Source organism: Gorilla gorilla, chromosome 10 (assembly GCF_029281585.2).
Source record: "Gorilla gorilla gorilla isolate KB3781 chromosome 10, NHGRI_mGorGor1-v2.1_pri, whole genome shotgun sequence".
Lineage (NCBI taxonomy): Eukaryota > Metazoa > Chordata > Mammalia > Primates > Hominidae > Gorilla > Gorilla gorilla.
In genome coordinates this window covers 143,421,752-143,444,689 of record NC_073234.2, presented here as the reverse complement: position 1 = coordinate 143,444,689, position 22,938 = coordinate 143,421,752, and the positions used below count along the sequence as shown (strand labels likewise).

At 40.0% G+C, this 22,938-nt stretch overlaps 1 long non-coding RNA gene across 1 annotated transcript in view; it reads left to right on the top strand.

Annotated features, from left to right (window-relative positions):
* Positions 1 to 22,698, top strand: part of LOC129525662 (uncharacterized) — a 33,833-nt gene extending 11,135 nt beyond the window's left edge. Inside the window, exon 3 of the long non-coding RNA XR_008670089.1 lies at positions 22,640 to 22,698. This is a non-coding gene — a long non-coding RNA (uncharacterized lncRNA). The remainder of the gene's footprint in view (positions 1 to 22,639) is intronic.
* Positions 22,699 to 22,938: the final 240 nt, after the last annotated feature.

The following is a 22,938-nucleotide window of genomic DNA, read 5'->3' as shown; positions in this document are numbered from 1 at the left end:
GAGCCTGGCCGTGGTGTTGGCGGGATAGAAATTACTAAACCATCCGGAAAGATGCATTTTCTAAAAGGACTAGGACTTTTTTTTTTTTTTTTTTTACCACCAGGAGTCTTTTGAGAAATGGTCGCACTCCTAAAGGGACTGATATTTACACAAAGGGCTATTTTAAAACATAAATATAAAATCATCAGGCTGATGGGCCAGTTTATTCAGCAGAGTTTATCCTATGTAGGAGATATTTGTTACACTTTGTGGTCACACAATTTGTTTTTGCATTTTTTATTGAGTGAAATTTACATAACATAAAATTAATCATTTAAAGCGTACAATTCAGTGGCATGAAGGACATTTACAGTGTTATGCAATCATCACCTCTATCTAGTTGTAGAGTATTTTTATTATCCCCAAGGGAAACCTCCTGCCCTTTTAGAAGTCAGTATTTCCTCTCATGTCCTGACAATCACTAATTTACTTTCTATGTATTTGCCTAATGTCAGCTTTTCATATAAACAATATCATACAATAGATGGCCTTTTGTGATGGCTTCTTTCACTGAGCAGTGTTTTCAAGGTTCGTCCCCATTGTGAAATGTAGCATGCTTCATTCCTTTTTGTGGCTAAATAATATTCCATTTTATGGATATGCCACTTTTCTGTACCCACTCACCAATTGACAGATATTTGTGCTTTTTCCTTTTTTTAAAAAATTGTGAATCATGCTGCTATGCACATGCAAGTTCCCTTCTTCTTGAACATCTGTTTTTATTTTTGGGGTGTGTACCTAGGAGTAAAATTGATGGGTCATATGATAATTCTGTGTTTAACATCCAATATATGTTAATGCGGTTGTTAAGTTTGGAAAATTTCCTACTTCATGGACACTTTTGTTCTTCAAGGTATTGTCAGAAAAAGATTCCAGATTTTACTCTTAAGACAACCCATGGAAGTCATTGATAGGGAATATGGTGATATGAAGTGGGATGTGCTAATTGGAATCCATTTGGCAGGGGTGGGGGTGAGAGATCCCTGACTTTCAGGGGCTGCAGCAGCAGCAGATGTATTGGGTGAGCGTCCTGTGCTCTACGGTGGCAGTAGGAACCACCATACCAGTGCTAATGCTGGCAATAGGAGTGTCTGCCTTGCAACAGCTTGGATGTAATTTGGGCATTTTCCAGCTGTGGATCTCTGCCCCTGTTTCCTTAGCCTTTTGTAGGGTCTATAGTGAATTCATTTGTTTTTAAACACATTATCATTTAGTGCCAAACACATGATGCCAGGCACTATTCTAGATAAAATAGCCCATGATAGTGAATGCACAAATCAATACCTACCGCCTTATAAGTTGCATTCTAGTGTGTGTGGCAGAGGCAGACAATAAACAAAAACACATATGAAATATCTAGTACATCATTTTTATTCCTGAGTAGTTGCCATCTACTCATGATCTCGTGAGATCTCGTGAGACTTATTCACTATCATGAGAACAGCATGGGAAAGACCTGCCCCCATGGGGGGCAATTACCTCCAGTGGGAGGTAATTGAATAAATAAATAAATTGAATAAATAAACAAATAAAATGAATAAATAAATAAATAAATTGAATAAATTAATAAATAAATGCATGAACTTTTTTTAAAACATTTACCAGTTGAAGAGCATTTGGTTTGTTTCCAGTTTGGGGTGGTTATAAAGAAATATCCACACAACCATTCATGTACAGGTTTTTGCGTGAACATAAGTTTTTATTGCATTTGAATAAATACTAAAAAGTGGAACTGCTTGTTCACTGGTAAGTGCATGTTTAACACTGTAAGAAATTTTGGGGCATTTTTCTAAAGTGGCTCTTTCAATTGCTGTTCCCACAGGCATTGTATAAGTGTTCTAGCTGCTCTGTTTCTTCTATTCTTGGTAATGTGAGTTGTTTTAATGTGGTATTTCATTGTAGTTTTAATCAGCATTTCAATAATGGCTAGTTATGTTGAACACATTTTCCTGTGTTTATTATACATCAAAGGAATGAATGACGAATAACATATAAAAACATACATATATCTGAAATTCATTATAATAAGTAAAAGCAGGCTCTGCACCATATGTTTCCATTTCTATGGCCTTCTGGAGGGGGCATAATTACAGGAGAGAAGATTTGACTCCTGTGTAAGGCCTGGGGCTCTGGAGAGTGAATGAGTCCCCCAGATGCAGCAGACAAAGAAGTGTGCAGTATTTCTTAGGGTAATGTAATGATTCTGTGTTTTGAGTGTAGCAGTAATTACATAACTATGTGCATCTGTCAAAACTCAGAAATGCACGCTAAAAAGGATAGATTTTATTGCATATACATTATACCTCAATAAAAAAGATATTTTTTTTGAGTGGCTAAGGATAGAAATAGATAAAACATCACAAGCGTATAGTCTTATCAGGTGGTTAACATCCTTACTGACAGAGTGGCATTTGAGTCAGGGTGAGGATGTTGTCAAAGAGAAATTTAGGTATGTTGCCCCATTTAAAATAAATGTCTTATTTTTAAATGGGCTAAAGTATATGTGCTTCTCCCCCAATCAAAAACTTTTACTAGCAACTGTCTCAATGAGAAAGGAGTACAGACAACTTCCTGCCTTTGAAATGTCAGGTGTAAAGGAGAAAAAAAAACCTATGATGTGATAATACAGTGGAATGGATTTAATATTGAAATAAGCATATAATGGCAGACACAGATGAAATGGGCTCTTTTTTAATAACTCAACTTTCAATACATGTTATTAATGTGTTTTACAATATTTATCTCTTCCTTATAATAGTTAACATTTTAAATCCCATTTTACAGAAGGAAGCTGAGGTACAGAGAGTTTAAATAAATCACCCAAGACTAAACAGCTAATGTCAGAGCTGGAATTATAACTAAGCTAGTCTGCCTACAAAACCCGTACTTTTAAGACATAAATCTGTTCCCTTTACATTTTGCCTGAAATTAAATATTCAAGTAGCCATCTTGAATCATACATTAAAATAAGATTGGTGATATGACTAAGATCATATACCTTAGCTACGTTAATGAAGTCAGAGTTGGTTGTTGTCTTCTGCTGGAGTCCACATCATGTATGCATTTCCACCCACCAAAGAAAGCCATAAGCTCTTCAGGGATTTTGCAACCAGTTATTCCGTGGTGAATTTTCTTATCAACATAAACATTTTCTCACCCGAGTAGCTGTTTATTGTGATGTTTGGTGTTAAATCATGGACAACTTTTATAAATAAGAGCAAATTTAAAAAATAATAAAAGGTAGTTTATCTAAAATGAACCTCTATAAACCAACATTGCTGTATATTTTCATGTGCAACAGTGTAATTTAACTCATCAGTTGATTGATTGTCTACAGTGCTTCCCACCGTGCTGGATAAAGATGAAATATGATCATGTAGAATGTAGGAGTTGATTGTGCTTCCTGGATTGGTGGGTTTCTTGTTTTCATTAAGTTGGAAGAGCATTTGGCCATTATTTCTTCAAATATTTACTTTTCCTCTCTCTTCTCATACTAAGCTGCTTTAAGTTGTTCCACACCTCACTAACCTTTCCATTTTGGGTGGGTAGGGGGAGGGATTCTTTTTCTCTCAATGTTCCATTTTGGGTATTTTATGTTGTTATGTGTTAAAATTCAGTTATATTTTCTTTTGCAATGTCCAATCACCATTAACCCCTTCCAGCATGTGTGTGTGAGTGTGTGTGTGTTTGTGTGTATATGTCTGTGTGTGTATGTATGTGCATGCGTGTGTGTGTGTGTGTGTATTTTATCTCAGTATCTCAGGCACTTGGAATTTCCATCTTGGAAAGTCCAATTTGTCTTTTTAAATATCTTTCATGTCTCTGTTTAAGTTTTGAACATATAGGTTTATAATATCTGTTTTAATGCTCTTCTTTGCTAATCCTAAGTCTGTGTCAGTTGAAGCCTATGTTGACTGATTATTTTCCTCATGATGAATGGTGAGTTTCTGTCATGTTTTCATGCCTAATAGTCTTTGTTTCAATGACAGCTGTTAAACATTTTGCCTTGTTTGTGTGCTATTTTTATATTCTGGCACATTTTGAATATTGTTCTGGGATTCAATTAAGTTTTTTGGAAAAAATTTGATTCCTTTGGGTCTTGCCTTTATGGTTTTTCAGGTGGGACCAGAGCAGTACTCAGTGATATGGTTTGGCTGTGTTCCCACTCAAATCTCATCTTGAATTCCCACGGGTTGTGGGGAGGGATGAGGTAGGAGGTAATTGAATCATGGAGGTGGATCTTTCCCATGCTGTTCTCGTGATAGTGAATAAGTTTCATGAGATCTGACAGTATTATAAGGGGGAGTTTCCCTGCCCAATCTCCCTCTTTGCCTGCTGCCTCCATGTAAGACATGACTTGCTCCTCCTTGCCTTCTGCCATGATTGTGAGGCTTCCACAGCCACATGGACCTGTAAGTCCAATTAAACCTCTTTCATTTGTAAATTGTCCAGCCTCAGGTCTGTCTTTATCAGCAGTGTGAAAACGGATTAATACAGTAAATTGGTACCGGGAGTGGGGCACTGCTGAAAAGATATCTGAAAATGTGGAAGCGACTTTAGAACTGGGCCTAAGAGGCAGAGGTTGGAACAATTTGGAGGGCTCAGAAGAAGACAGAAAAATGTAGGAAAGTATGAAACTCCCTAGAGAATGGCTTTAACCTAAAGCCTGATAGAGATATGGACAATAAAGTCCAGGCTGAGGTGGTCTCAGATGAAGACAAGAAACTTGCTGGGAAGCGGAGCAAAGGTGACTCTGGTTATGTTTTAGCTAAGAGACTGGTGGCGTTTTGCCCTCACCCTAGAGATTTATGGAACTTTGAACTTGAGAGAGATGATTTAGGGTTTCTGGCAGAAGAAATATCTAAGCAACAAAGCATTCAAGAGGTGACTTGGGTGCTGTTAAAGGCATTCAGTTTTATAAGGGAAGCAGAGCATAAAATTTGGAATATTTGCAGACTGACAATGTGATAGAAAAGAAAACCCCCCCATTTTCTGAGGAGAAATTAAAGGCGGCTGCAGAAATTTGCATTAATAATGAGGAGCCAAATAATAATCCCCAAGACAATGGCGAAAATGTCTCCAGGGCATGTCAGACGTCTTCACAGCAGCCCCTCCCATCACAGGCCCAGAGGCCTAGGAGAAAATGGTTTTGTGGGCCCAGGTCCTCATGCAGTGTGAAGCATAGGGACTTGGTGTCCTGCATTCCAGCCGCTCCAGCTGTGGCTGACAGGGACTAATGTAGAGCTTGAGCTGTGGCTTCAGAGGGTGCAAGCCCCAAGCATTGGCAGCTTCCACATGGAGTTGAGCCTGTGAGTGCACAGAAGTCAAGAAATGGGGTTTGGGAACCTCTGCCTAGATTTCAGAGGATGTATGGAAATGCCTGAATGTACAGGAAGAAGTTTGCTGTAGTTGCGGGGCACGGCACTCATGGAGAACCTCTGCTAGGACAGTGCAGAAGGGAAATGTGGGGTCAGAGTCCCCACACAGATTCTCTACTGGGACATTGCCTAGTGGAGTTGTGAGAAGAGGACCACCATCCTCCAGGCCCCAGAATGGTAGATCCACCAACAACCTGCACTGTTTGCCTGGAAAAGCTGCAGACACTCAATGCCAGCCCATGAAAGCAGCCAGGAGGGAAGCTATACCCTGCCAAGCCACAGGGGCAGAACTTCCTGACTGTGGGAACCTACCTCTGGCGTCAGTGTGACCTGGATGTGAGATATGGAGTCAAAGGTCATTTTTGAGCCTTAAGATTTGACTGCCCCACTGGATTTTAGACTTGCATGGGGCTGTAGCCCCTTTGTTTTGGCCATTTGGAATGGCTATGTTTATCCAATGCCTGTACCCCCATTGTGTCTAAAAAGTAACTAATTTGCTTTTGATTTTACAGGCTTATAGGCAGAAGGGACTTACCTTATCTCAGATGAAACTTTGGACTGTGGACTTTTGAGTTAATGCTGAAATGAGTTAAGACCTGGGGCACTGTTGGGAAGCCATGATTGGTTTTGAAATGTGAGGGCATGAGATTTGGGAGGGGCTGGGGCAGAATGATATGATTTGGCTGTGTCCCCACCCAAATCTCATCTTGAATTCTCATGTGTTGTGGGAGGTACCCGGTGGGAGGTAACTGAATCATGGAGGCAGGTCTTTCCCATGCTGTTCTGATGACAGTGAGTAAGTCTCACGAGATCTGACAGTATTATAAGGGGTAGTTTCCCTGCCCAATCTCTCTCTTTGCCTGCTGCCATCCATGTAAGATGTGACTTGCTCCTCCTGCCTTTCGCCATGTTTATGAGGCTTCCCCAGCCAAGTGGAACTGTAAATGCCCAGTAAATTGCCCAGTCTTGGGTATATCTTTATCAGCAGCATGGAAATGGACTAATACACTCAGTCGAGAGCTAATTCTTTCCTACTATGGAGGGAAGACCTTCTGGAGCACTCTACTCAATGCCCCATGGATTATGAAGTTTTCTGGTCTGAGTGTTGGGAACAGGTACTATTTTCACCTTGAGTGAACACCAGGCACTGCTCCCCCTCATCCTTTTGAATGGTTCTTTCTCCAGGTACAGGAAGGTTCTCCACACACGTGCAGACCAGCAATCCACTCAACATTCCAGGAGGCCCTTTCCAGATCTTCAGGGTCCTCTCCTTGCTTTGTACCCTTTCCCATCAGCTCCAGATTCCTCATGCTTCCTCAGCCACCAGTTCTGTCTCTTCAGCTCAGAGACTCTTCCAGATTCTACTTCAGTTTCCCCTCACATGCTGCAAACTGGAGACACTCTAAGGGCAGCAAGCTGGGGCAGTTGCAGGGCTCATATGTTTGTTTCCATATCTCAGGGATCATTGTTTATTACCTGATGCCCAGTGTCTTTCCAGCTGTTGTTTCATAATTTTTAAATGGTAGATCCCTCTTAGTTCATCTTGGCCAGAAGCAGAACTTCTTCATTTATTTTTAAATGGTGCTGAAATGGCAAATACTCACTGAGACTAGCAGTTCTTCTTATGCATCTTTCTTATCGTACTTTATTACCTTTTGGTAGCTAACTCATATTTGCCATCATTTATTCAACCTTGTCTTCTAATTATGACGTGCTGATTTTAATGAATATATGCATTCAGTATTAACCCCATGTGTTTTTATTTTTATTTTTTTCAATCAGACACTCAAACATTTATTAAATATCTGCTCCAGGACAGCCACTGTGCTAATGATAAACTTTTTTAGTGGATGAAATGTTGTATAATACAGCACTCTTTCCTTCCTGGATCATGCAATGTATTTGTGAAATAAATAAGTATAAAATGAGAGTAGGAAGTAGAGAAGATAAAGGAACATTTTTAAAAACACCCTCATTTATTAAAATCAATATTTGAGATAGTGTCTAAACTTACTTGAAATAAAATTCAATCTGTACAAAAATGAAGAATTTTAATTCTCTATCTCAAGATCCTAGAAGCATCTCTAATTTCACAATTCAAGGCCTATGGAAGACAATTTGGATTGAGCACACCAGAAGTTATTTTTTCTTTCCTCTTGTCTTCTATTATAGAGGTTGAAAAGCCAAAAACGTAAACAACATAAACAAAAACAAAATGCTTCACAGGTTTTCTTGTAACTGTGAGTCACCATATGATTCACTTTGAGCCAGTGACCCCCAATGACAGCAAAGTGGAAATACTTAGAACAGATATCTCTGCTCTCTGTCCCCTGCAAAACAACAACAAACAACAACAACAAAACCCAAAAACCTTTTTGAGTAAAGTTTTTTTTTTTTTTTTTTAAATATACCACCCTTTTTCTTTCTTTGGATGTAGCTGTGATGCCTGGAGAGAGGTGCCATTTTGTGGCCATGAGGGCAAAACATCACATGCTGATATTGATTGAGGCTAAAGAGAGCTGAATACTGGCCTCTTGATGGCGACATTGAGCCACATCAACAGCCAGAAACTGCCTCATCTGATGAGAAGACAGAACTCCTCCACATATTTATGTCGCTGATGTAGAGATTGATGTTATTTTCAACCAAACACAATACCTCATACTATTATGTATTCACTTACAAACTATTTTCTTTGTCTTAACTCTCAGTAAAGCAACTCTTAAAACTCACACCTTTTTTTCCCCTACATACTTTCCACATCTTTAAGGAAAGGATTCTACTTCCTACTGGTAAAAATAGAGGCAGTGGGGTATAATGGGAAAACAATAGGTTTTAGAATCCGATAAATGCAGGTGACTCCTGGATCAGTGACTTTTAGTTGAAGCAGAGCTTCTCTGGTTTCCTTGGAGCATCTGTCAACCTCGTGTAGGTTACTTCATTTCTCTTCTGATTTCTGTCTCTGAAATCACATTCGTTATGGAAATCAAGAATAATTAAAAGGCTAGTTCACAAAACATGCAATTGTGGTCTTCTAGTCCTCAGAAATCACATAAGAGAATCTTCATACCATGTGATTCTCTTACATGATTCTGCTCAGGTGAGATGAGCATAAAGGTGAAGGAAACACATTTCCAGGCAGACTCTGTGTCTATCGTCCATTGCTGGGGCTCTTTGTTCTTGTTCTTGGAGCATTTACTGGAAATTAGAGGAAGGAAGATTCTTAGGTGGAAGCCAGTAACACTCCACAGCTGCATGTGAAACTCTGGTGTGTGGATACTGGTCTCAGAGATGGTCTGTGATTAAGAAGTTAAGAAAACAACCATGCAAATTTCACTCATCTGAGCCCCAGCAAAATTATGGCTTTGCAAAATAGCATTAAACTGTCATAGCCCAATCGTCCCCATGATTATGTAAAATACTTGAGCTATGTTTGTCCAAACCAGTAAGATAAACTTCTTATGTAAAAAATGTATTGATTAATGAAAGATGAGCATTTTTAATTCAGCTGTCTTTGCCCATTTACATCCCAGTAACTTTTATTTCTCTTATTCATACAAAGCTTTTTTAAGTTTTAGTTTTTCAAATATAATTATGATTTAGTGCAGTCATAGACAGTTATTGAAGAGAGATGCTGTTCATGTTTTTTTCCAGTTATGATTTTCAAAAGGCGTTTCGTTAAAATGCGTTTTGCACCAGGGTTCACCCAGTGACTTGAATCTTTGACAACAGAATAATGTGCCACTTGCTCATAGCATAGTTTTTGGGTTTTTTTGTTTTTTGTTTGTTTGTTTGTTTGTTTTGAGACGGAGTCTCGCTTTGTCGCCCAGGCTGGAGTGTAGTGGAGCGATCTTGGCTTACTGCAAACTCCACCTCCCGGGTTCACGCCATTCTCCTGCCTCAGTCTCCCTAGTAGCTGGGACTACAGGCACCCGCTACTACGCCCGGCTAATTTTTTGTATTTTTGGTAGAGACGGGGTTTCACCATGTTGGCCAGGATGGTCTCGATCTCTTGACCTCATGATCCACCCGCCTCGGCCTCCGTAAGTGCTGGGATTACAGGCGTGAGCCACCGCGCCCGGCCAGCATAGTTTTTTAAACTCTTTGTACATAGTATCAATTACTGTTTCTGGAAAACATCATGGTTTTCCCAGGAATGAGAACTGGAGATCAGGGTGGTATAAATGCAGAAGCAACTTCAGCACAGAAAGTGCACATAGTTCTTTTTAAGAGCTCTTTAAACCTTCTGATTTATATTGAGAAAAATAATGAAACCCTCGGCATCCCAGCAATGGCTTGGGTAAAAGAAAATGGCTCCTGAAGAACTCTTTTTTGAGGTCTTTTGTTGAAACTTCAGTCATTTGGCCTGATACAATGTACCGAAACAGCCATCTTCACCAGCTTCTCCTCGTGAACATGGCAGGAGGAAGTACTGGGAAGCCCCTGGGTAGAGGGCACTGTGAGTTATGAAACAAACATTGTTTACAATGAATAAAAGTCCTTGTGGAGGCTGGTGGTTTATCTGTGGCATCTTACAATGTACACCGCATACACTTAAATGGAGTGAGGGAACCGTAACGTAACATTCAATTTCTCTCTAGTTAAAAAATCACTTGCAATAAATTCTTTCTGTAGGCTGTCTCTGACTTTATATTCCCAGTACAACATTTTATGCAAAAAGCTCAGCAAAGAGGTTGCGCTCTTGAGCACTCTTTTCCATGGTTCACATTTGAAGTTTTCTCCGAAGTATTATTACATCCCTGTAACTAGCAGCCCCTGGTGTGTAGAAAGTGACGATGGGAACTGCAAGATGCAGGATGGTATTGTCTTCTCTGTGTAAAGAGAATTGTGGAGAAAACACACACTTGTATTGCTTTTTGGAAATGAGTGGGCTGGGTTTGCAAGGGACTTATCTGTGAGCTACAGGGGGAAAGTCACAACAGTTGAGTTGTGTTGCTTCCTGCCTTGTAAGTGAAGTCAGATAACTTCTGCAATATTGGAGTTACAGAACAAACTCAGGGAGGTCACAGGCTGCCAGTTAATGATCACAATGTTGAAGGTTAAGCCAGTTTCTCATGGAGCATGCATTATTTCGTAAGGGATCAAATGTATTTTTTAATAGAAGGCATCTTCACAAACACGGTGAGCATTCATAGTCTCAATATTATAAGGCAGTGATCCTGCAGCTATTAAAACAAACCTTTTCATATCCAGGAAACCTCTTTGCCCTTCTCCATAAATGATATACATTAATCTCAATTTTATGATGTATATGTATGATATATACATCAGGTCAAAATTCAACTTAAGTGTCACGATAGCTGGTATATAAATATAAATATTCACTAGCATACTCCTTATCTCTGTACCATGATGGGAAGTATTCTCCACGCCAAGCACTTGAGTCCACAGGTCCCTTAATAAAACGATTAACTGAAACTTCTTGCTGTTGGCTTCAGCGCTACTTTCTAGCCAACACCGAATTTAAGGAAATGGAGCAAGGCTTGTAATTTTCAGTTTTCCCAAAACTCCTTTAAAGTATCACCGAACAAGATTTTATAGATTTATCTCTCTGAAAATGTCACTTTCATTTTTGCCTAATGCCTGAGATTTCTCCCCTCATTGAACAGATGCCTCTGTCTTCATAGTAGAGCGTTGAAAACATAGATGTGTGTGTCACAAAAACCCTTGTCCCAACCAGTCTCCACCATGTGGCCCTGGTCAGTCATTAAACATCTTTAACACCTATTTTCCCATCAATAAAATTATAGTAATAACTGCCTGGTAGGGTGAGAAGATTAAATAAGGAGACGTGAAAATTCTCAGCGGAAGGCCTGGTAATTGGTCATGTTTAATGTATGTGAGTTGTGTATGGAAGCTTTTGTCTTATCCTCACATTCCACAGAAAACAGTTGATGGGTCAAGTGCAGTGGCGCTCGCCTATAATACCAAGGTTTTGGGAGGCTGAGGCAAGAGGATTGCTTGAGGCCAAGAGTTCGAGACCAGCCTGGGCAACATAGGGAGATGCTGTCTCTACAAAAAATAAGAAAATAAAGAAAATTAGCTATTCTAGCTATTTAGGGGCTGAGGCAGAATTGCCTGAGCCCAGGTGTCTGAGGCTGCAGTGAGTTTATCCTGCTGCTGCACTCCAGCCTAAGTGACAGGATGGCATCCTGTATTTTCAAATAAAGTAAAGAAAATACTTGACCAAGTTGAACAACCTGAATGACCTGAAGTACAGGTGCCTTGGCCTTCTCAGACACGTGGGTTGAACGTAAGGCAGAAAAGGGCTGCTTTTTGACAACCAAAAATAGATTAAATGTGACTATTTAGATATAGATTTTTAAAAAACACTATTTCCTCTTTTATTGTGGCAAGAACACTTAAAATGAGATCTACCCTCTTAATAGATTTTAGGTGTAAAATATAGCATCATTATCTGTAGGCACGATGCTGTGTATCAGAGCCTGGGATGGATTCTTCCCACAGAACTGAATTGGAACCTCAAAGAGATGCTAGCATCCCCGTGTTATTGCAGCATTATTCCCAGTAGGCAAGATGTGGGAACAACCTGGATCCTGAATCCACAGATGAGTAGATAAAGTGCTTGTGTGCATGTGTGTGTGGGTGTGTGTGTGTGCAAAACTTTCCAACTTTTAAAATGACAGACATGTTCAGGAAAATGGGCTTTCAGGGACACTCTTGAACCTGAGCATGGTAATGAGTTGGAGCATGAGTGATGGTCACGTGAACACAGTTCACCACCTGGACAGGTCTATGGCGTGGAGCAGTTTCAGGACAGCTGCCCCAAGAACCAACTCCAACACTAGCAGGAGGCAGATGATATCCTCAGTCAAACCTGGTCCCTTGTTATCAATATGGTGAAGAGAACACAATCTCTGCTGTTAAATGACCTCAATTCATACTTTGGCATCACGACTCACTACATGTATGACTGACAAATGCATTCAGCTCTCAGCCTCTGATTCCTCATCTGTAAAATGGTTTGACCCCACCCAATCCTTAGAGGTGCTTGTGTGGACGAAACTTAACTGTCACACATTGGAGCAAGAGTTTATCATTTTCTCTCACCCCTTGCTCCTTTTACTATCATCTCCCCCACCCCTGAGTGATCCTGTCTCTGCCTCAATTGGTCTCAAACATAGGGTAATGTTACCACGTCCTAGACTTGGGTCCTTAAAACCCAGTGACCTGCTTGTCCTTATCCCAGCTCCACTCTCCTGTCCCACCCTAGTCTATGGCCATTCCTGGCCCCTGCATGTGGCCTCTTTCCCACCCACTTCCCAGCAGCAAAGCCAAGGACAACACTGACAAATGCCAGGAACCTTAGACTCTTAAGTGTGAACAGACTTTAGTTTTTATTTTTTGTTTGTCTTCTAAGCAGATTCTCCAGAAGTAACAGCTACCCATAGGACCACGATAAATCAGATATAAGTACAGATATTATCACTGATTTAAATAGCTAGCTAATGAAACAATTTCTTAGGACATATATTTGACAAAAATTGACACAAAATGTCACTCCATTACTAATTTGAATCCTCAATCACAGTAGTTTTATTCCTAAATTTATGCTGTATTTGGAATACTCCAGGAAAGATGAATTACTGTGACCTATCTTGCTAAGTGAAAATTATTGGCCAATGAAGATGGGTTTCTTAGAATTCTGTTCTCTTTCTTGCATCAGATAGGATTAGTTTGGCTTCCTATTAATAGACAGATTTAAAACAAAGAGTGGTTTAAATAAGATAAAAGTGTATTTGCTTCTAATATGGTAGAAGTCTGGATGGATGCTGCACAGGTCCGGTATGACAGCCTAAAGGACATCAGGGATCAGGCTGCTTCAGACATCCTCCCTCCCTAACACTAGGCAGAGTTCTGCCTTCCCTTGGTCCACAACAGTGGCTGGAAGTAACCATCACACCTGTTTCAGGTTAGCTAGAGGAGAAAGGAGAAAGAAGACAGAAAGGGGAGATGTCAAAGGCTTTTAAGAAAAGTTCCTTGCAGCTCTCATATTTGGTTTCCCTGAAACATATAGTTGGAATTCTTTTGGAGACACAGTGGGCAGATTTGCATGAGGACCAAGGAGCATCCAGGAGTGAAGAAATAAAAAATTTAATCCCTTTCCTTTGGAGTTCTTGGAGGAAGTCAGACACCATGAGGGATAGGACAATCTATAGAGAGGGTGTGGTAGGCAGAATAATAGTCCCTCAAACTTGCCTGGGTCTAACTCTTCAGAAAATGAATATATTGTCTTACCTGTCAAAAGGAACTCTGCAGATGTGATTAAGGTTCAGAACCTTATGATACGGAAATGATCCTGCTTATTTAGGTGAGTGCAATCTAATCACATGAGTTTTTTGTTTTGTTTTGTTTTTTCTTGATGGAGTCTTGCTCTGTTGCCCAGGCTGGAGTGCAATGGCACGATCTCCGCTCACTGCAACCTCCACTTCCTGGGTTCAATCAATTATCCTGTCTCAGCCTCCCAAGTAGCTGGGATTACAGATGCCCACCACCATGCCCGGCTAATTCTTTGTATTTTTAGTAGAGACAGGGTTTCACTATGTTGGCTAGGCTGGTCTTGAACTCCTGACCTCGTGATCTGCCCGCCTCAGCCACCCAGTTTTTAAACTGAAGAACATTTTCAGCTGTGCATGGAGGGAACTGTGAGTGCAGAAGGCTAATGTGAGAGATGGCCACATAAGGAGGCCTCATGTTCCTTCTCCACTCCCGCTGCTTCACTTGACCAGCCTAAAAAAAAAAAAAAAAAAAAAGCAGTACTTATGTTAATGTACAGTTTCTGGCTTTAAAGATGGAGGAGGAGGGCCAGAGGCCAATGAATGTGGGTGACCTCTAGACGCTAGAAAAGGCAAGGAATTGGATTCTGCCCTAAAATCCACAAGTTAAACTGCATCCCTGCCAGCTCCTTGATTTTAGCCCAGTGAGGCCTATGTTGGACTCCTAACCTACTGTGAGATAATAAGCGTGCAGTATTTTTAACTGCTACATTTGGGATAATTTGGTATAGTAGCAATAGAAAATTATCACAGGCACTGATGCCCATCAGAGATACAAGCTGTCGTATGGAGTTCGTGTTAGTGTCCTAGGGTCATCTCAACAAAGTGCAACAAACAGGGTGGCTTAAAACAACATAAGGTCATTCTCGTATAGGTCTGGAGGCCAGAAGTCTGAAATCAAGGTATCAACAGGGCTGTGCATCCTCTGCGTGATCTAAGGGAGAATCTGTTTCATGCCCTTCTCTTAGCTTCTGGTGCTGTCGGTAGTGCTTGGCATTCCTTGCCTAGTAGATGTATCACTCAAATCTCTGACTCTGTCATCACTCGGCCTTGTCCCCATGTGTCTCTATTCACATCGTTTTCCTCCTGTGCATTCCTGTCTCTGAGTCTTCTTGTTCTGAAGAGGACACCAGACATATTAGATCAAGGACTCACCTTATTGCAATATAACACGTTTTAACCAATTACATCTGTAATGACCTAATGACCCTTTTTCCAAATAAAAGTCACATCCTCAGGGGGACACTCTTCAACCTGCATGGGTGGTTGAGAAGCTTCTAAGCACATCATGATATGGCTGTCCCATGAGAAGTTCTTGCTATGTGTGCAAACTGAAAGAAACGTATTGCCATAGAGCAGCAATGAACAAGTTTTTTTTTTTTTTCCAACTACCCAATACTCTAAGAAAACCCTGCCAGGCTGGCATCTGTGGGGTATGGCTCTGTCCACACAGTACTTCCTCCCAGGGATAAAGATGTGTGGGACTTCCAGGCCCACTGGTTTTGGTAGAAATACACTTGCACATGATGATGCTATTCAGCCAGAATTGTTACCTATCCACTCACCTTGTAGGAATTTATTTAGAAATACAAATGTGACATTCATTTGCTGTGCATTAGTGCTCATAAATGTGTGTGCCAGTGGTCAGCCCAGATCTTTGGTAAAGGACCTAATAGTAAATATTGTAGGTTTGCAGACCATGTAGTCTTTGATGCCAACGCTAAGCTTTGCTACTGAATCGCAGTCATAGATGATATGTAAACGAGTGAGTGTGTCTGTGTTCCAAGGAAAACTGAATTAACAAAAATAGGTAGCAGGCAAGATTCAGCCTAGGCACTGTAATTTACTGAGCTCTGAAGTAGGCTGATGACTAAAGTCTGAAGCTGTCTAGATCATTCCTCAGGGAGCAAACTCTAACCCACATTCCTTGTGCCAGAGCACGGTTTTAATCCTGCTTCTCTTGGGAAGGCTAAAAAAATCTATTAAGCAGATGCTGCATTAAAAAGTACAGTGTTAATTAAGATACAAAAAAGGATTATTTATTTCCTTTTGATATGAAAAGAGGTATTTGAGTCTTTTTACCTCTTAAACCCATCTACTTTGCTGGGTGGTTTGTTTTACTTGTACCCATATAGGTACACACAGAACTCAGGGACAAGGTACTCCTTGTCCCTGTCTGGACACTCACTGCTGGATAGTTCTGTTTGGAAGGAAAAGGCCATTTTAACTGCCAACTCAGCACCTGCAGCAGGAAAGGGTCAAGACTACCATCACCAAGAACGTGAAGGAGCTCCCACCTTTAGAAAATCCCCTGAAAAAGGCCCCAGCTCTCATCCACTCTTGCTGTATTTCGCAGCCCTTGTTTCTTGTAGTCTTCTCTTGTCCAGCATGGTTCAACACTTCCAGGACAAGTCTAGTGAATATTCAGATTCTTCCTTTTTTTTTTTTTTTTTTGAGACAGGGTCTCACTCTGTCACCCAGGTTGGAGTGCAGTGGTGTGATCATGGCTGACTACAGCTTTGACCTTCTGCGCTCAAGTGATCCTCCCACCTTAGCCTCCCGAGTAGCTGGGACTACAGCTGCACACCACTACAACACCCAGCTAATTTTTCCATTTTTTTTTTAATAGAGACAGGGTCTTGCCTTGTTGCTAAGGCTGGTCTCAAACACCTGGGCTCAAGTGATTCTCCCATCTTGGCCTCCCAAAGTGCTGAGAGCTCTATTTTTTTCAGAGACTATTTTATCTTCTGTATTCAAGTTTTAGGTTTAAAAAAATGAATTTCAATCCAGGGATTGATCCATAGCAACATAATATCTAAAGTTTAGCATATACCAAAGTTTCTTCACATGTCAAATAAAATTAATTGTGAGAAATTATAGAAAATTACTCTGGAGTTGCAAAAATAAATATCAATTCAAGCTCAGAACACATTTCAAATGATTCACTTGCAACCATAAAATTGCACAATTAACCCAAAAGAAACTAAAAGTTGATCTATATCAGCCCACACTCTCCTTTTGTGGGTAACAGGACTGAGGATCAGAGAGGACAGTAATCGGCTTAGGGTCCCACATCCAGATATTGGCAAGATTTTCCTTTTGCTTTATTATCATGATATTGCTTTTATCACTGTAGGCTTCTAGTATATGCGAATCAGCAGGCGATGGTGAAATGGGAAGGTTAATGTAATCTAACTAAAGGACATAGTGGAAAAGGCTGTCGATTGTCTTATTCGTCTCTGCGATAACCAATTTAGAGGCATCTGATCATGTCCAGCCCTTTAAGGACTTCAACATTTACAGTCTTTTTTCTTCTTTGGTAGGTATATAAGAAGACTCAAATTTCTTTGGTCCTGTAGAGGTACAAATGTCAATCTACAAGCTCAAGTATAGAGAAAAGATACATTTCTTTTTTTATTTCAGTAATTTGTATTACTTTTTTTTTTTTTTTTTGAGATGGGGTCTCACTCTGTGGCCCAGGCTGGAGTACAGTGGCATGATCTCAGCTCACTGCAAGCTCTGCCTCCCAGGTTCGCGCCATTCTCCTGCCTCAGCCTCCCGAGTAGCTGGGACTACAGGCTCCTGCCACCGCGCCCGGCTAATTTTTTGTATTTTTATTTGAGACAGAGTTTCACCGTGTTAACCAGGATGGTCTCCATCTCCTGACCTCATGATCTGCCCGCGTTGGCCTCCCAGAGTGCTGGGATTACAGGCGCGAGCCACCGTGCCCGGTCTTATATTACTTTTTATAAGTACCCTTGCTATTAGATACCTGAATGTTACTCTCCATCAGTTCAGAAATCCCACCCGCAGTGACTTCCAAAGTCAAGACTGAGACAAAGGTTACGATGTAACCAACCCTTCCCACCAGAGCCTCAGTTTCTTTCAGGTCCTCTTTTTTCTCTGTATCTTGCCTGGTCTTGAAGACAGAAAACCTTCCTCGACTTTATCAATTTTTAAATGATATGTTCTGAGTTATTTTAGAATTCAGAATTTTAAAATCCAGGAGGCTTTCCTTTGACATATCACCTCTTCTCCAATGCCATGAATGCTAGGTGAGTTGACCTCACAAATGTGAAAAAGAGTGAAGAGTAAGAAGAAATACCAAGGAAAAAATCAGTTAATGTTTCAAAACATGAATTCCCCACAAATCCGTTTTTAATGTCATGCTTTTATCTGGATCAGAAATACAAGTAACAGGCATAGGTGGAAGGGCATTGTTATAATCGCTTCCTCCCAGTGGAAGGAAGAAAACCTCCCAGCAGTTCTCTTCCAGTTTGCAGTGGACATCCATGTACTCAGGGCACTTAGAATGAGATTGGAGTCTCCTCTGACCCATCCACTCCTTTTAAGCTGGGACTCAGTTTTTGCCTTGATAAAATGTGATGGCTGAAGAATATGATTTTTAAATAACAGGTGCTGGTGAGATTGGAGAGACAGAAGAACACTTAAAACACTGTTGGTGGGAGGGTAAATTACTTCAACCATTGTGGAAACCAGTGTGGCATTTCCTCAAAAACCTAAAAACAGAACTACCATTCTACCCAGCAGTCCCATTCCTGAGTATATACCCAAAGGAATATAAGTTATTCTAATCTTAAAGACACACACATGCTAATGTTCATTGCAGCACTACTCACAATAGCAAAGACATGGAATCAACCGAGATGCCCATCAGTGGGAGACTAGATAAAGAAATGTACATATATACCACGCAGTACCATGCAGCCATAAAAAAGAACAGGATCATGTCCTTTGCAGGAACACGGATGGAGCTGCAGGCCATTATCCTTAGCAAACTAACACAGAAACAGAAAACCAAACACAGTATGTTCTCACTTCTAAATGGGAGCTAAATAATGAGAACACATGGACACATAGAGGGAAAAAACAGCCACCGGGTCCTACCAGAGGGTGCAGGGTGGAAGGAGGGAGAGGACCAAGAAGAATAACTAATGGGTGCTAGGCTTAATACCTGGGTGAAACAGGCATACCTAGATGAAATAATCTGTACAACCAACTCCTGTGACACAGGTTTACCTATATAATAAACTTGCACATGTACCACTGAACTTAAAAAAAAGTCAGAATGAAAAAAAATTAAAAATACTTTATTTTTAGGGCCATTTTAAATTCAGAGCCCATTGAGGAGAATGGACAGAAAACTCCTGCATGCCTCCTGCCCCAACCCATGTTCCGATATGACCTGCTGGACTATCAACGTCTCTATAATTGTTTGTTACGATTGTGGTACATTTGTTACAATTGATGAACCAGCACTGATACATTCTTATCACCCACAGCCATAGCTTACATCAGTAACCCTTGGTGTTGTTCATTCTGCAGGTTTTGACAAGTATATAATGACTTGTACCCTCCATTATATTATCATACAGAGTAGTTTCACTGCTCTAAAAATCTTCTGTGCTCCATACGCTTACCTGTACATTTTCCCAGTCTCTGGAAACCACTTATCTTTTTAATTTGCCTTTTCTAGAAAGTTACATAGTTGGAATCATATGGGTTGTAGCCTTGTGTGATTGGCTTCTTTAAATACACATTTAAAGTTCTTTAGTAGCTTTTCAGGGCTTGATAGCTCATGTCTTTGTAAAGCTGAATAATATCCTATTGTCCGGATATATCTGTTTACGTATCCATTACTTATTGAAAGACATCCCAAATTTTGTTAATTATGCATAAAGCTGCTATAAACATTCATGAGTAGGTTTTTGTGTGGACACAGGTTTTCAGTTTCTTTGGGTAAATGCTATGGAGCGTGAATGCTAGATTGTATAGTAAGCATACGTTTAGTTTTTTGAGACTGCAAAACTGTCTTCCAAGGTAAATATACTATTTTGCATTCCCATCAACAATGAAGGAGACTTCCTGTTTCTCCACCTCCTCGGCAGCATTTGGTGTTGTCAGCGTTTTGGATTTTTGCAAGACTTGTTTTTTGGTACTTTTCTTTTATGTTGCTATTGTTTGGCTTCAAGTAGAATCTCTAGGTTTTCTTGTTTTGAGTGAAATCAAGAAACAAGAATGAGCTGGCATGGTCAATCTGATTGGCTTATAAGAACTGGAAAACAGGAGACTAGAAGATAGAACCCAAAATTGTGACAATAATCCTATACACACTTGGGTTACCTATCCACCAACTGTCCTGAATTATGATTTGGTTAAGACATCTACTCTTTCTACATACAGCATGTACCCCAGGAGAATCTGAATTCACTCCAACTCGAGGAATGGGCTAATTCTATCCTCATTTCCAGTGAGGGTGGAAATGGTTATGTGACCCAATTTTGGCCAATGACAAGGAAGTTCTGTTTGTGGGTATCCAGGAGAGAAATGTCCAGATTCCTAAGAAAGAGACACAGGATGAAATGGTCATTTCTTATGCCTGCTATTACGTCTGAATGAGACACTTGGGATTGCTACAGCCATTTGCAGCCCTTATGAGGACAAAGTCATCAGCAAGAATGAAGGATCAGACAGATGGAAAGAACTTGGGGCCTTGGGTACAATATTTAGCCCTTGGATCAACTTCCCCCAAAGCCATTCTTACTTGACTTCTTGTTAGGTGAAAAAAGATGTATCTTTATGGTTAAGTTGAGTTAGAGTTCTGTCATGTATATTGGGAGTTGTCCTCACTTATAAATACTCATGCTATTTTCTTTGTATGGAGAGTAAAATAATTTAGAAGACTTGAATACTTAATATGGGTCTTGAGTAGCAGTGCCAGGGAGAAGGAATTGACTTTCATGGTTCTGGGTTTATGTTTAGTGAAGGGCAGAGAGGAAGAAAATTAGGAGAAATATTCCTATATTGGAAGGTTGGTGATAACTAAGAATTGCATTGTTTTCTGGTAACAATTAAAAATTGCATTAATAACATTCTAACTTTTATTAGCTTTAAGTCATTCTCTATTCCAGCTGTTAGACTCACTTCAAAGACGGAAGGTACATTGAAAGATGGGATCCCATCTCTTTGTCTTTTTTATTCTTCTTAGACCAGAAGTCAACTTCCACTTATCCCCAGCCCATTCTTTTCTGACATCTCTTATTATTCACTAGTCCTAAGAGACTGAGGTCACTGAGTCCCGTGCAGACACGCAGATTGGATATAGGTCATAGAAGTGTATTTTATGTTGCTATTATGACAGTGTTTAAAAAACAAGATTTTTTTTCCACTTTTCCCTACATATTGAAAGACGTCACAAAAAAGAAGCCTCTGGAGTTGTGTCCTGGGTGCCCCACATTAGGCAGAGCAGAAGCTCCCTCGTTTGCCACAGTCCTCACCATTCCCTATTGCCTTATGATCAACCTCCCAAACCCACTCACACTGCTTTCCTCGACACCTATTAACATTTCAGTTTATTGCCTATATAATCATTCTAAGCTGGCATCCTGCTTGCTCCCTTATTGGAAGGACTTCTACCACCAAATATTCTACAGGGTAATGTTCTCATTCCAGGCACATAAACATTTGTAAGAAAGAACAAAACACTGGTGACTGGAAAATTCAAACTTTAATGAGGAAATGAGCCAAAACGTTCACTTTATTTTTACAACTATAAGGAAAAATTTAAAAAGAAGAAATAATCGGAGCTAATTTATTTATTTTAGAGTGGATATTTTGATTTAATTTATTTAGCATTTTTTTAAAAGTTGACATTTATCTCTGAGAATTATCTCACAGTTAAATATATAATATCTGAATGGGATCAAAATAATTATAATTTTTAATCATTTTTAATTTTCTGAAAAGAATTACTATGAATGTTGCAAACATCCATTTTTTAATAACTGAACTTGATTACCCTAAAAGTTGGTAAAGAAAGGGTCATTTGTAATTTTTTCTTCTTAATATATTCATTTATAAAAGCAGTAAGAAATTGATATAACATGTCAAAAGCCATTAGATGTAACTAAGACTCATCCAGCTCTATCTGTAACCAAATCCAGACTCATGGAATATTATGCAGCCATAAAAAAAATGAGTTTGTGTCCTTTGCAGGGACATGGATGAAGCTGGAAGCCATCATTCTCAGCAAACTAACACAGGAACAGAAAATCAAACACCACATGTTCTCACTCATAAGTGGGAGTTGAACAATGAGAATGCATGGACACAGGGAGGGGAACATCACACACTGGGCCCTGTCAGGGAGTGGGGGGCAACATGAGGGAGAACATTAGGTCAAATACCTAATGCATGTGGTTCTTAAAACCTAGGTGACGGTTTGATAGGTGCAGCAAGCCACCATGGCACATGTATACCTATGTAACAAACCCGCATGTTCTACACATGTATACCAGAACTTAAAGTAAAATAAATTTAAAAAAATGAACTTTTGCGCTGTTACATTGTAATATGGAGCTTGAATCACAAGTCATTTAAACCCTATCAACCACCATGAACCTCCACCACCTCACAGGTGCTGGAAATTTAAAATGTGTTTGGATAGAAGTATCTTTAAATCTCTCTCTTAATGAATGGGTATTCAATCTATGATTTGTGGGGCTTGCTCCAGAATCTCCCTTACTAATAGAGTAAACTATAGTAAACTCTTTACTGTAGAGTTGGGAGGCTGATCGAGTGAATGAATGTGAACAGAATAATGGGTAAAGACTAAGTATGCCTTACACACAGAAATTAAGGAAGGTTTGGAGCACATAGGATGTGCCAATTAAGCATTCCGTTCGGTTGCAGGTAACATAGATCTCTTCTAAAATAGGAGTTTATTTCTCCCTCACATATCATGAAGTCCAGAGGTTAGTGGTAGAACTTGTGCAATAGAAACTTAGTTCCATCAATATCCACCTACATCCTATCTTTCTCTCTCTTCTCTGCCATCTGTAATCGCTGACTTTTATTCTCATGTTTATCTCAACATCACAACAGGGCATCTGTATACCAGCCATCACTTCAGCATCCCAGACAGGACAAGAAGGAAGGTGAGAAAGACAAAAGAACAATTGCCACCAGAGTCACCTCCTCATCTAAGTATTCCTTGTAGATGCCATCCGATAACTTCATGGCCTTTATTTCCATCTTATTGGCTGCTGTTGAGTCACAAGGTGATGCCTACCTGTAAGAGAAATTGATCCATGCAGTTTTTGTTTGTGTGTGTGTTTAGGTATATTTATTTTTCCACTTCCAAGAAAACTACAGCACTTTTAGAAAGAAAGGTGAATACACAG